This window comes from Gobius niger (assembly GCF_951799975.1).
Source record: "Gobius niger genome assembly, chromosome: 1".
NCBI lineage: Eukaryota > Metazoa > Chordata > Actinopteri > Gobiiformes > Gobiidae > Gobius > Gobius niger.
In genome coordinates, this window is record NC_136852.1 from 17477731 (window position 1) to 17493878 (window position 16148).

Genomic DNA, 16148 nt, shown 5'->3' on the forward strand with positions numbered 1-16148 from the left:
ATGATGGGACTGAATGGTGAGTAGTGATGCCTCTGACAGGAAGTATGGGTGTGTCCATGTGCAGACTTCCTGTCGCAGAGTGAATCAGTGGAATCCTTCTGTCATTTGTCCCTTGGGTTCACTTCAGTTCCGTCTGACACATCACAATGGTTCGCCTTCATTTACACCTTACCAATTGATTATTTTTGTGAGCAGACAGTGTAGGAGAGAAACTGGCTGGTATCTAGTTTCATGTTGTAATACATTGGTTCACTTCCAGTTCATCCTACAAGACAAGATCTCCTGCAAAAATATGTCTTGATTATTTTGTGACTTACCAATAAAATAAATATAAATTACAAAAGCCCGCTCTCAATATTCATCCACAGATTTAGGTTTTTGCTCATAGGGTGTTGCCATAGACTAAAAAGTTGTAAACAAAAACAAAACCCATTATATTTCTGATAAAGGCCAGACTTGAGGAGGAAACGTGGAATAAACTGGGATGACACCAGAGGCGGAGGCGACGCTGCAGGTCTCCAATTGAGGCTAATGCCATTAGTGACACAGCGCCTCAGATCATATGACACGGGCTCATTACTGCTGCTCATTTAGCCTCACACATGAACACACATTCCTCCACAACCACCATGACTGCACGAGCGAATTCCCAATGTTTCCCCTCATTCATGCGATGCTCTACGCTTGATAGTAACCCATATTTTCCGAACAGTCTGTGTCTCCTCTGCTTGTATCTGGCCTCAGGGTCTTCCTCCCCTCTCATGTGATCCCTGGGTGTGTAAGCCTCCACCATATGGGCACAGAGGGGCTTAGCAGACCTGCAGCCAGCCCCCCTCTGTGGCCTGCTGTTTGAGGGGAAACTCCAGGGGCAACCCATCATTTTTTCAGCTGGCTCTGACTTCCTGTTTGAAAGAGACAAAAATCATAACAGCACTTTTTTCTTGTGCGTATCACTTTCATTTCAAGAATAGAAAGACCATATAGACAGACAAATCGCTAACAAGGACTCGTTTCAAAAATGCTTTCAGTTCTTTCTTTTTTTTTTAACTTATTGACTTTCACACATTGTATTCATTAATCCTCTGGCTTTAGAAATAATAGAGAGACAATGAGGTTATTACAACTAAAACAAAACTCCAACAGTTTTTTATCCCAGCATTAAAGCAGTACTAAGTAACTCATGCCCCTAGAGGCCATAAGCGCCAGTGCATGTGTTGTAGCATGTTGCGTTTTTTTACTCATTAATTGTCCGTAAAAATAAATACTACACTGACAGAAAAGACAAAGGGAGAGAGGGATATTGTACATCCAATTACACAATGGAGATATTTTTTTTTCACTTAAACTTGGCTGTAAATACTGTTTAAGTGGCGCTAGCCCGCATTTAGCTTTGCCTGTTAGCCTGTTAGCTTCTTCTTCGTGATTCCCATTAGTGTGTATTGGTGACTCCTTCCCAGTGGCAGCGAAGTTGCAATTGCGGTTTTCTGGCCATAGACACCGGGGGAGATGAAAGACCCCCCAATCATCCCATCAACACTTATTACCTTCAGAGGGACTACGGAAAGGATTTAATAAGGTAAACAAGTCACTTAGTACTGCTTTAACATGGGAATTGTCACTTTTATGTTGTGTCACTTTTTGTTTAAATGTAACTAATATTTAGAAATCATGAAATTGATAAATAAAGTATGTTACGCTTGACAAGTAAACTAAAAGAACTGACAAGAACTTTGGCTGACTCCAATAGTGACGTCAGTGTAGATCAGTGGTTCTCAACCTTTTGGAGCCGCGACCCCCATTAAAACAGGTAAAGGGGTTTGTGACCCCCCCCCCCCCCCCGCCCGGGTCACACCGTGAGAAATAGGAACATTAGCCTACATAATAAAAAAAAACCAAGGAAAAAAATGGCTGAAATAAAATTAATCAAACTACGAACAAATAACAAATAATGGCACTGGTAAAATAGCAAACACATGCTACAATAAAAAAAGATGGCGACCCCCCAAATTTGTCTCTCAGGTTGAGAACCACTGGTGTAGATGATACATTTCCTGATGAGTAAAGTGATCTTAACCAACATGCCCCAAAACAGCATTTAAACTATATTTAAGGTCTTTCTTTATTCGCTAACAAATCTCAAACCCTCTCATACCTCAATGATTTAACATCATGCTGGTTGTTGAAACCTGTCTGACCATTTGTGATCACTCACTTAAGTCTCAGTCTCCACGCCTGTGATCTTCTTTCCCTGTCTGCATCCTATGTGTGAGCCAAGATCGCTCTGTTTGTGTGTTGTTTGAGAAATATTTCCTTTGTGGACCATATGGTGCACTGCTGCCTGCTGGGCAAAGATAAATCCCACAAGCAAAGACAGCAGAGACACCAGACACGCGCTCCACACAATTAGGCCCGCCTCCTTCATCATGTCGGTGGATAGAGCTTGTAATTAGTCGTACCTTGGCTTCTGTTGTTGCGTAACTGTGGTACAGGCCTGTCTCGTGTTCATCTGTCATTCTCGGAGTGTGCCCCTCATTCCCAGGGCTCATTGCTCTCCACCTGCCTGTGCCTGCCTGTGCTCGTCTGCATCATATGGTCAATGCCGAGACCAGATCGCCCTAGAGCCAAGAGTCACCAAGCTGTTTCGGAGACACACAAACGCTCTGTCTATCTATGTTACTTTTGATGTGTTCGTTTGTGCGACAATGTACAATGATTAGGTACTTCTTCCTAATACTTCAGGCAGGTGATCATGGAATAAGAAAGTAAAAACATTAACAACCATACTCACTGGTGATTGCTTCCTTTCCAGCGAGATGACGCATTATGAAATTCACAGTAATCTAATTCACAATGCAACTTTTTTTTAACATGCACAACTGTGGATTTAACAGACTATGTTGTAGTATATAATCAATACATCCCATTCCTCCATTAGGTGTTTCCCTGTCCTTTCTGAGCCACTGTTTCTTTAACAATGCTGTCTTGCCGTGACAGAATGCCTTGCTTTACATGAGTGCACTTCATTACAGATAGACTGCTGATTCGCTCACTTGGCCTTTGCTTTTGTGGATCTTTATGTTAGCAGCACTGTGCATCGCTTACACCAGGTCAATATAATAAAACAACAGAGGCAGTGATGCAATGTGAGAGCGGCCCCAGGTTATGTTTTGGAGATTTAAAGGAAAATCTGAAATGACTGCTCTAACTTTAATGGTCTGTATCTCTTCTGTTTTATACAGCAATACCCCAGTGTATACTGTATTATTACCAGTAACCGCAGTTCAATGGGTGCACCGTTCCCTGCCTGTTCCACTAAAACAAACCCCTTTCTTTTATGAAAGCACTGTGAGGGATCATGAATCATTGTTCCTGACTCATTTCTTGACTGGATGCATTTCACACAAAATCAATATCGTCATTGTCCACGACACAAGATTTTTCAGCAGCAGCCCAAACAGACATGGCATTAATTTAAAAGGCCCATATAGTTGTGATTTATTGACTTTTTTTTAAACTTGTATAACCATGCTACATTGTTGCTTCCTCCTGAAAGACACACCTGGAGTTGTGTTCTGTTATTCATGCATGTCTGAGTGTATTAAGTCTGTGTCACCCGTCTGAAAAGCTCCAAACACTTGCCCCACACTTGCTGAATAGTGATTCTCTGTGGTAAGAAAAGTTCAGACATCCGACTTTCCGAGCTTAAATTGCCTCCATGACAAGTTTCAGTGTTTTTTTTTGTTTTTTTGTAAGCCATTCCATGTTTCACATTACTCAGTACATTTTCTTAATGCCTCAAAGTTTGGCCAAATCCCCCACCCTCTTCAAGGCTTGCTGCCACAGTCACGGATCAGGCAGATCAAACACTTTACCTTCCAGTACCTTTCTGAACCGGGATAAACACGACAACATGGTGTCTGTCTTCGCAAATGCAGGCTGGCAACTCCCCCGTGGCACAAATTTGTGCTCCCCCCACCGCATCTAGTGCCCCCAACGCGTTGCTAACATGCATGAGGGCACAGCTGGGGGACAAATGAGCAGAAACATTCAGCGACGAGAGCTGCTGCAATCTGCTTCTTCAATGTTTTTATTTTCATTATTGTTTTGTATTGAAGGGTAAAACCTGCAGACAGGAGAGTGAGGTACAAAAAGCATTTTATACTAAACCAAATTTTAGAGATTGCAACTATGGTACATAGACTCGTTGCCATGGCAACCACGCGCTTTAACCAGCGTTTAATTGGCGCTGTCTGCTCTTGCCTGTTGTATCTCCAGCCTTGTACAGTATATAATTATCTTCTGATTTGTAGCTATTAAGCCTCAGTGCAAACCTGCCTACGATTTATCACTATCATTTGCTCTGTAATGTAATACTGCATCAACCATACACTCAGGGTCATATTACTCATGTCTATGTGCAGCCTATACCTGCTGCACTGAGCCTTTGTAACACATCAAAGATAAAGAGAAATGACTGGCTTGGCCACAAAAGTGGATCATGTTCACAATAGATTAACTGTATGTCATCTCAGCATCAGAATAGGCTTAAATTCAATTAGTTTCCACTTTCTCCAGTATAGGAATAATAGTATTTATTTTAGTATGTATTACTGGAGATTAATGTTTATTTAAACTTGATTTATCCTGGAAAGTAATGTGGGAGCTATACATGTGTTTTGGTGGATTCTCCTTTATGAATGGATGTATGTGCACGTGCTCAGTGTACATGCGCTTTTGCACCACAGTGATTAGGTGGCTGTGGTGGTTCTTTGGTGCACGTGCTCACCTGAGCTGTGAGTTGTGTTGGACTTACCTCATGGTGGGGTGAGCTTATAGGGGAAAACATATATTTCATAAACTAAAGCATCAATTAAATTATATTTAGCTACAATGAATAAAGAATGAATTCCACCTGAGGAAGCCCAAGTTTGCCCAAGTTTGCCCAAGTTTGCCTGGAAACATTGACCGTGGCATCAACTACATTTCCAGAGTGGAACATCAGCAAGCAAACAGGAAGTGGAGTAAACCAATTAGTGAAGGAGGGGCGTTTGCTGTTGACAGTGTTGGGGGTAACATATTACAAAAGTAACGAGTTACGAAAATATATTACTTTTTTCAGTAACTAAAGAATATAACATATTACTAATATATTAGTCATTACAATTTATGCAACTCAAATTAAAAGTGAATTTACATAGTTTTTATGATGCATGAACGAACTCCACCAAGTGAGGTGCAGCACCAAATCAAGCTGGAACTTGGTATAAGATCTGCAGTTACATGTAGTTAATGTCGTCCAAACAAAGCTTTTGCCCGGTGGCATTATCACTATTTTCAGTTTATATTTTGCCAAAAGTAACTTAGCAGTAACTCAAAGTGGTGTAACTCAGTTACATTTTAGAAACAGTAATATGTACATCTTTAAAACTGTAGCTACTAACTTAGAATATATTACAATTTAAAAGAAACTTGCCCAACACTGGCAGTTGATGCGGTGTTATTGGCAGTTGTGTTTTTGGTAATTTATCGCCGGAAAAAAGCTCTGTCTTTCTCTCCTGTGTACCATTCATAGATTGATATTGAAACGACGTCAGTGTCCCATGAGTGACACTGCCTGCGAATAACATGTGACCGCAAACAAACTAATCTGAATGCATGGGTCCCAGATTGACATCCCTCTGTATTAGAACCACTGATCTTGCTTAGTCAGTTTACTAAATACTGGATCCAAACATATTCCTAACAAACAACAATGTTTTCTGCTTAACAAATATCATTTTGTTATAGGAGATGTTTTGTGTAAAAGTTTTGCAACTAAATATATAATGAGAGATATCAACAATTGAAATCTGAAGTGATTCTCCGGCACATGAAAGCAAATTGTTGTTAAGATAAGATTATGTTTAGGAAATGGCAGTGCTGTTTCACAAGGTGCACCAGTAGTGGCTCGCAGACTCCCAGCTGCGTTATTTGTCTATTTTGAGAAAAAGTGTAGGCGTAAAAGAGCAAGTGTACGAGACGGGACAGGATGGAGAGATGCTCTTAACAACTGCAGCGACATTAGAAATGACATATGCAACAAAATAACACAGTGTAATACAGTAATGCAGTATCTTATGTTATAGCTGTAACCACCGGACATATGGAAGTCCACCTGTAGTTTATTTGTCATGGTGGAGCTTTTTGACGAGCAAAGTGAGAGGAGTTGAAAGTCTTTTATTAGAAACATAAAGTGCGTGTTTTGATGTTAAAACAGACCGACTCATCTGCGCATTCTTATGAAGTGAATCCATTGACGTGTCTCCCCTGGCTCGCACACCACACCACAAACTCCTGCTGCAGAATGTGGCTGTGCCTGCACTTGATAAGACAGGGCTGTTGCACAGCTTGGGGGCAGATTGCATTGTGTAGACGCTGTCGGGGAGTTAGAACTGGTTTGATTCTGGTTTTGGGCTTGAGCTGGATTGGTCCTGGTTTATTTCGGATTCAATCCTGGTTTAATTCATGGTTTGTTTTTCCACTTTAATCTGTTTCCCACTTTTTAGTCCTGTTTCTCTCCTTATGTAGTTCTGGTTGAGTGTATGGCTTTGCTTTATCCATGACCTGTAGACTGTATGTTGAAGTTTCATCTTTTTTTTCTGCCAGCCATTATCTGTGGTCCCATTATACGTGCTCTCCACCAATAACGGAATAAACTGCTGACCAAATGTTTCCCAAATATCTCCCTGAGTGAATGCCTGTTTCTCTATGTGCTGACTAAGACACTTGTGCTGCGTGAGCTCAGAGCCGCCTCCCAAAAGGAGCACACAGAGGAGCCTCACTGTAGGGTCAAGCTGCAGGTCAGTGCGTGCATTCTGCCATTTGGCCACCGGGGACAGGAGCGTCACTGTACTGCCCTGCACCATTGTATTCTGCTGAATGGGGGTCTGTCACTGAAGACGAAAGCACATGCATCACATCTGTGTCCCTCTGTTCAGACCAAGCATACATTTAGAAGCCTTTATGTTGAGATTGACAATCACAAACGTCACTGGAAGTACACGTGCATGGCAAATTTCACAACATTGTTCAAAATGAGCGAATGATCAAGATTGAATAAGCAAAGTCAAAGGGGCTGCACAAGGAAGATGGTCGCAATAAGCAAAGAGAAGAGGTCTGGACTGGAGCTTGCAGCCTAACATCTCAGTTGAAAGCTAAGACCTTCAAAACTGATCATGACTTTTTTGTTTTATGTCACATTTTTAAAGTGTTTTTGTCATGTGTTTTTTATGTTGCCTATTCGCATAGCTTTTTGTACATTTTTTGCACGTTTTTGCCACTTTTTTCATTGTGTTTATGTCACTTTTTTTATTGTGTTATTGTTATTTTTTGGGGGGCACGTTTTTTGTTGCTTCTTTGCGGATTATTTTGTGGCTTTTTCATCACTTTTTAGCCGTGTTTTTTGTCGCTTTATTATTGTGTTGTTGTTGCTTTTCAGGCGGGTAAAGCCAAACGAGAGAAAATGTGCCCGGTTCAGGTGGGGGTTAAGAGGTTAAGAAAAACAAAGAAAAGTGAAACAAAAGAATATTAAGTCTCCATGGGGCCCTTTAAAGAAACCATATGCAAGTTGGTCATTTTATACTCACTACTGCCACCTCAGGTCTTACGTGTAACTGCAGTCTCTATATTAAGCTTGTGCGTGACAGCACTTCGGAACTGAAATAACACCTTTTTGAGTGACAGTGCAGGATTTTAGAGGCCGTTGTGGTGAACAGGTCTGGGCTCATTCTACACATTAGGACATGGCTGGAACATGTAGGGGGAAATACTTAGTTTTAACATTTTTAAACTCCATATAGTCCCTTTAAACCTGCTAACTCTGTATCTCCATAAATTAATGTTCTGATGTTTAATCCATGTTTTGGCTTAGCAGTTCTCAGATTTAAGACATCTCTCAAAGGTTACTGCTTCCGAACATGTTTAAAACGTTGGATTGAATAATAACATTTCAACTTCCACATTTTAACCAAAGTCTAATTTGAAACACACAGATTATAGCCTTGCACAACCTCAACTACTGTACTTTGCCTCTTGTTTAACAGAGTCTCGTCCCATCTGGACAGGGTTCAGGGTTGCTCACGACTTGCATTCGTCCAGTAACAGTGCGCCGCGTGAGCCCAGAGGCTGCTTTCATGTAAGTGCATAACTCAGCTGGTGGTGGCATCATAAGAGTGCGTTTATGGGCAGGGGTCATTGTCATGAAGCCTGTCTGGCAGCGCAGCCCTCGCTCACTGTGTTTCTTTATGTCGGCACCGACAGGAGGGGTTAGCACACAGTCTCCAGGCTGACTCACCGTGCGTGGGTGCAACAGCGACTAGATTAGACTGCTGCTCTTAACCCTCTGGCGTTTTATTGCGTCTTGTATTGACAAAGAAAAAGGCAGCAGCAACAGAGATGGACAGCGAGCTTCAATGAGCATGTGAGAAAATGCTTATCTCACTAGTTGGGGTGTATGTGTCTGATGTGAGATCATCTCATTACAGGAAAGATTTGGAGTTCATTTGCAAATGCGTAAGAGATAAGCTAGTTTTTAAGCAGTTATTCACTTCAGTAAAACATGATTTGATCAAGAGGGAATGACGTAATATTTTGAATTACAGTTAAATTACAGTAATGATTTACACGCAGTTTAGACCCAATATGCTCCACTGTATTTACCCGGTGTAGTTCTGATTTGATCTTGCTGTAGGTCGGGTACTTGATATACTCATACAAAAAGTTTGAGAATTACGATCGAACAAATACAAATAATCAGTATTTCCCTTTTTTTGGGACAAGTTTTTATTGGTATTTGAAAGCAGTGCTAAGTAACTCATGCCCCTAGAGGCCATAAGCGCCACTGCAGGTGTCGTAGCACGTCGCAGTTTTCCATCGTGAGAGTAAATACTACGCTGACAGAAAAGACAAAGGGAGAGAGGGATATTGTACATCCAATTACACAATGGAGATCATTTTTTTCACTCAAACTTGGCTGTAAATACTGTTTAAGTGGCGCTAGCCTGCAGTTAGCATTGCCCCTTAGCTTCTTCTTCGTGATTCTATTAGTGTGTATTGGGGCCACCGACCTGAAGGCAGTGAAGTCGCAATTGTGGTTTTCTGGGTTTCTGGGGACACCAGGGGGAGATGAAAGACCCCCCAATCATCCCATTAACACTTGTATTACCCCCAGAGGGACTATTAAAAGGATTTATTAAGATAAACAAGTTACAAAGAACAAATCTTCCATCTCCAAGCATGAATGTCAGACTTTCCATTTTGTGCAAATCTTCAACCACTCTTCCACACAGTCTTAAATATTTAGCAAGATATTCATGCAGGTTTATAATTTTATATGATCTATCTAGCTCTTCAGTCTCTCATGATGCAGTTTAAATATCCACGACTTTGTTCATGTCAAATGTATAAATGTACAGTAGCTGTGCATTTCTCACAAAAATGTTCAGTGCCACATTACGAGCAGTTTTCTGATGACAAAGTGGCCGTCTTGCACACTGAGGCCATGAGCTCACTTCTCCTGGGTGATGTCATGCTGCAGTGGATTGGGTCACTGTCTCTGCCACCTGCCCTGTATGTTATATACCTCTGTAATCGCCCTGCGGTGTCACTCGTGAGGGCGTGTTGTGGCTTGAATCATTTAGTGTAGTGTTCTGAGTGCCCTTTCCAACATGGGACCTCTTCATAACATCTCATTTACTGCGGCCCCACGGGATACATCCACACAATCCCAGTTGTGCAGGCAGCAATATTTCCACTTTGTTGCATTCTGTGCCGTAGCTAAGCTTGATAACGCCGCTGCTCCAGATGTTGATGAGAGCAAGCATATGTGCATGAAGCAGCACGAGAGGACCATCCCCTGTCAACATTTTAGGGATAAATATATAATATGTGTCAGTGTCAAGCATAGACTGAAGTCTGTCATTGAGATTTCTTTAACGTAGAAAAAGGTTGATCCATGGCATGCAGGGAAGTGTGGGAGGGAAGACAGACAGTGAGCTATGCCAGATCATCTATGAGTGACAGCCAATGTCACAGAGACGTCTGAAGAAAAACTTGAGCACCAAGCTTCTCAATAGGTGATATTACCTCTTAAAAATAAATACTTTGGTAACACTTTATAATAATGGTACATCAGTTCATGCATGATTATCATGAATTAATGCATGAATTAATACATGATTTCATGATACATTCATGCATTACACAATCATGACCTCTCAGAATCAAACATGATTACATGTTGGTTCATGGATGACTTCATCCTTGAATTAAACATCTAACTATGAATGTACATGGAAATCTTAATGATTCATCTTGATCATGAGGTTCACATAAGAATACCATGAATCCACTAAAACGGCAATGAAATGACAGTAAAATGAATCAACCATCATGATCATGAGGATCATGCATGAACATCATGACTCATAAGGAGGAAATCTACTTGCAAATTATGGATAAGAACACGAAGTATAACTTTTTTGCACAAAATTTACAGCAACTTATCATCTACTAATCCTTAATACATCATGATTTCATTATGATTGTGTCCCCTCAACTTATGTGGTGTCTTTTTGTGTTTTCATATAAAGGCACCAATAATATACAGCACAAGTATTACCAAAATGTTTTTTTTTGCATTCATTTTCATGTACATTCATTACAGTAGTTGGGATGAATTCATCCATGAACCAACATGTAATCATGTTTTTTCCTGGGAAGTCATGATTTAATAATGCATGAATGTTTCATGAAATCATGCATTAATTCATGCATAAGTTCATGAATATCATGCATGAACTCATGTACCATTATTTTTTAAAGTATTACCTATACTTAAATTGATTTCACTTTTCTAAATCTGGATTGTTTCCACATTCATTCTAGCACGGTTTATCTCTCCGGCACAATTTTTTCAACGAGCTTGGGACTGGCACCGACATCAAAGGATATCAAACAAGTTAGTGCATAATAATGTAAACCCTAATGTTGGATCAAACGGAACACACTATGCCATAACAACAACAACAACAACAACAACAGCAAGTCCCTTTTAGAAGAAAAGGGGAGATGAGGACTAAAATAGCCTTTGGTGCAGGATGACTAAGACCTTAATTGCAGACACCGCTGAGAACTCTTTTTGTGTGCATGGTACAAACACACCAGCAATTTGTGGACGTTAAAAGAGAGTATATTTCCCAATGTCTTTAAATGTGATAATGTGCGGTTGTCAGTATGTATGAATGCTGTATTTCAATTGTGTCAAGCGAGAGAGAGTTGTTAAATGACTCAGCTCTATACCAGAGGGCAAACTGTGGGTTTATTGCCACTGTAGTGTGTGTGTGTGTGTGTGTGTGTGTGTGTGTGTGTGTGTGTATGAATGGAGGAGCCCTGAGACCAGTGACATGTTTGTTAAGAAGCCCCATGGGATAGCAATTATTCCTAATTACTGATAACACAATGCAAATAGGTCTCAGCAGTGCCATTTCAAGTGCAACAACATACGTATACAGATAATAAACAACAATCATATAAAATAACAGAAACTATCAGATCTCATTCAAACATAATCAAATAGAAAAAAAACATTGTTTACAGTGATGGAAATTTGCCTTTGGCTTGCTCACACATTCAGCGGATTTTCTTTTTCTGCAAAGAGTCCATAATGGTCCTGAATAAAGCAGCTTATTAAAAGTAAACAAACCGCTAGCTTATGAGCTAAAGACATTTGAGACCTACCAATTTCTTCTTCTGAAACACTCAAGAGGCACCAAGAGCCGCCCACACCTGCAGCACAGTGGAGGCATCACAATCGGCGCTACAGAAACAAAAAAGGGACAAACAAGGAGGTATCCGAGCAAGACTCACAGCTCAGCCACACATGCCTTCTATTTTTCTGGCTAATGGACGTTCACTGGAGAATAAAACAGATTAACTTTTACACTTTCCCCAGATGATGGTGAAAGACTGTCGTGGATCGGAGGGAGCAGCGCAGGAGGAAGAGGAAGGATAAATGCTCCATAAACTGTTTCCCAGTGAAATGGGTCTAGCCTTGAAATCCCAATCTCAATGCTGCAAAGTAACAGATTTCAGCTGTTACTTTGCCGTTGCCTGTCTGTATAGTGTTTTTGTGCGAATAAAGTGAATGAGTATTAATATGCAAATCACTGCACACCAGGAGGCAGACTCGCTGTAAGGCAAAAGCCAAGTTTTCGAAGTCTGATTTGGCTAAAGGTAAGTGTTTTATCCGGTATTATTTCAGTCTTCCTCAGTGTCATGTTTAGAACCATCATGTCTCACTTGACTGGCGTTTTGTTGTCATCGTTGAATCATTTTATTGCTACACTCAAGTCCGTAGACAAAGAGCTGACACTGAATAAATAACGCAATACAGCGGGAATTTCCCACAGCCTCCCCACAGAAAAGCCCTGGTTTCGGAGCGAGGATATAAACTCAAGCCCTCAGCCACATCTGAGTGACTGGCCACACATTTCACTCTCACTGAATGGAAGGCAAAGCTAAGCAGATTTTTGTGGTGTTTGTGTAGCTGATTGGAGTGCATGGGGCAATGACGAAAAAGGCTGGATCAAGATGAGTCAGGAGCCCTGGAGGAAATGGTGGGGGAGGTTGACAAACACAAAAACAAGACCTTTTGCTGCTGGATTTTGCCTTTCAGAACCAACTCTGACCCCTCCAGGAGTTGAGCTTCAACTTGTTGTAAGCTCAACCCTGACTGTGGTGGCCGGGGTACTATGAGTAAGGCTGATGACACACTCTTACTTCTAAGTATTACTAAAGTAGAAGTAAAAAAGTAAAAAATACTCCAAGAAGCATAAGCAAAAAAGTTAGTAGGGTACATTTACTCGAGTGTGTTTAACCGCTTAATCCCCACCTGAATCAAGGACATTTTCTCCAGTTCAGCTATACCCAAATCTAAGACTGACCTTTTGTGGCGTTTTTGTCACTTTTTTGTCACATTTTCATCACGTTTTCGTTACTTTTTTGCCACTTTTTTGTTGCGTTTTCATCTTCGTTTTCGCCACAGTCTTGTCGATGTTACGTCGCTCGTTTTTTCAAGAAGCTTTTAGGTTTGGGTAGAGCTATTTTTTCAAATGCTCATTGTTTTTGGGAAGTTCTAAAAAGTCAGTGCTTTGGATTTCAACATTTCCTATACCTTTGTGTAATATCCGTCGTATTTTTATTACTGAATTTGCTGAACAACCCTGTGAAAATACAAAAAGGTCGGCTAAGCTTGGCTAAATAAGTGTCTGACTGAGTGTTTAAGCCTTGCACTCCTGCTCGTCTTATGCATAATCTATACAGTGTCTGACACACATTATAACGCCATCGTCCTGCGGCAATGATCCAATGAGCCACAGGGGGAGTCACTCACGGGTCACTGCAGTTTTGTCAGCCAATCAGCACAGATGCCTCGTAACCATGGTGATTGGTTCAGGTATAAGTTGTGTGACAGATGCTGCCCCTGTATTAGCGTAACATGTGTTTGATGACATGAACGATTGGCGACAGTTTGCATCGTCGATCAAAAAGCAGGGATGGATTTCAACAAGTCTGTGTTTCTTGTTTAGCTTTGCAATTTGTGATCCCATCTAGAGGAGATTTTCCAGTTTTTATTCTGTGTAGATGGCGAGGTGTGTGGGTGGTAGTGAGAACCAGGGAGGGGAGGGGGTTGTGGGGGGCCAGGAAACTGCACAGGCAATATTACAGCTGAGTACAATGAGCTCTGAGTCATTGGAGGGACAGAGATGGTTTTGCTAAGAAAAGGCCAGCGGTGAGGGCTCTTTTCAAAATGCCACAAAAGTCTGGGAGTGAATTAATTCAGTGCATCTTTCGGTGATATAATGATGAAACTGTTAGATAAGCAAGAAGCACACTGGGTAACGTCAGGGAAAAGAAACAAATGGAAGAATACGGCAATTATCAAGGACCAAGAAAGCTGCAACTTTAAATAGCCTACAGTGCTGCATCATATCCATTTCTTTGGTTCTGTAAAAAATGAAAATTGTTTATTGCCTTAGAAATAATAAGCAATAATCACAAATAGAGCTGGGTACCGCTAAACGATACCAGTATGGTATCAAGAAAAAAAAGGTTTAGGTACTGGTATTGAGAAATTAAAATATTGAAAGCATGTATCAGAAATGTTTTTATATAGAGACCAGGTTTTGATGCCTGTTGGGTCCCGGGACATCATTAAAGGAAGTTACTTGGTTATTTCAGCTCTAATACGTCAATGATACAAATCTAAAAGAAAGTTTTATGGAACATATTAACATTATTGTTCGGTTTTATGGTATTGAAAAATCGTGTCGGTATCGAAAAACAAATATCGTTAAAGGAATTAGAATTGGTTTCGAAATAAAAAATAAATAAATATGAATTTAACAGTACCGAGCCCTAATCGCAAACATACAAACATAATTATAATCCATAATCATAATGCAAAAAAAATAAATAAAAAATAAATCTGCGTCTAACAGTGATTGACATGGCCAACTAGCAATAGTGTATAGAATTATATTGTGATATAACGAACAGAGTAGCCTATCAATAAAGCAGTCCAAAGTTTAACTGGACCTAAACTGGATCTTCTGATTTAAAGGCCATATACCCACTAAAAGAGAGGCAGCATTAATTTTAAATTGTTGGTTTGTAGTGAAACCTAAACCCTAACTTACACAACAACAACAAATTTACAAATTTCATACATCCGGATGAATTTATAAGCATTTCTCACAACTTTAACAGTCATGTAAACAACACCACTACTCGGCTCGGTCATGACTGATAAATAAAAGTTTGCTATTACTGAAGGACACAACTATTTTATTATCCTCTTCTGGGAGGGGGGTGGTAGAACAAATCACGGGGGCCTTCAATTTGCTGACATTTAATTAAGTTGTCATTTTGTTATTTGCAACACTGTAACTGCCGGTTGTTCCTTTTATCTATTCAAACACTTCATAGTCATTATCTGATCACACATTTGGCCTGTACGTTGCAGATGCAGTTCTCACACAGGCATCGCACACAGGACAGTGCTTATTAATGACGCCTGCTGGACCTCTGTCTTTTATGTTAGAGGAAACATCTAGAGCAAAACAACATCAGGAAACATGTTCTATAATGATTCATGAACAGGATAGAGAGCTTCATTCTCCCTTGAGGGAAGAGTCACAGCTCATCTCTGCTCATATGGATTTCTGTTCTGCACTGCACACTGCTGTAATGAATATATTATCATCATGCTTTTGAGTGTGTTTGGCCACATCATTTTCTCCAAAAACATGAAAGGCTTATTCACTTGATGATTCAACACATGACAGCCATATTGTACAGCTGCTTCTTTCCTCCACAATTAAAATAAGTTATTGGCTCTCTTTTAATCTCTCATCTTCTGACATTTAGGCTACTTCTGAAACGCTTGGAATTGGACGAAAATGTTGCTCACTTGAGAGTAAAAGTTCTTATTAGAAGAAACTAAAGTCTCTTAATATTATAGTTTCACACAAAACAGCCATTGCCAGAGTGTTTGACCAGATACTTATTTTAATTGAGTAGAGTAGCTGTGTTTCTTGCTACTTTTGATTAGCCTATTCATTTTTATCCTACGGGTTTCTTGATTAGAAATAAAAGAATAATCTCCTAGAGTAGGCTTAAATATCCACTCATTTAAGAGGACTTAAATATTTCGGCTGCCTTGCCCACCCCTAAGGCTAGTTCAAGTTCCGTCTGTAAATCTATAGCCCATATTTGTGGATTCCTCACAACGGACCTTCACTGACGCCAAAGAACCACATGGAGGCGTAATATTCACAACAATGTTCCAGGCCAGCGCAGCTTCTCATGTAGATTTATCATTTGCAATAATACTGTTCGGTATTTCAGGACAGAGAGATCTTCGTTAAGTTCGCCACTAACTGTTATTAGATGTCTTTGGAAAACAACAGAGTTTCACCATCGCATTTTTTCCAAAGACACGAATTAACCACAACCCGTTTCACAATATTGCCTTTAATTTGCTTTGCACAATATTAGGCCCCGCAATAGGAATTTATGTCAAAATAAAAAAGCAAGTCATGATACTGAGG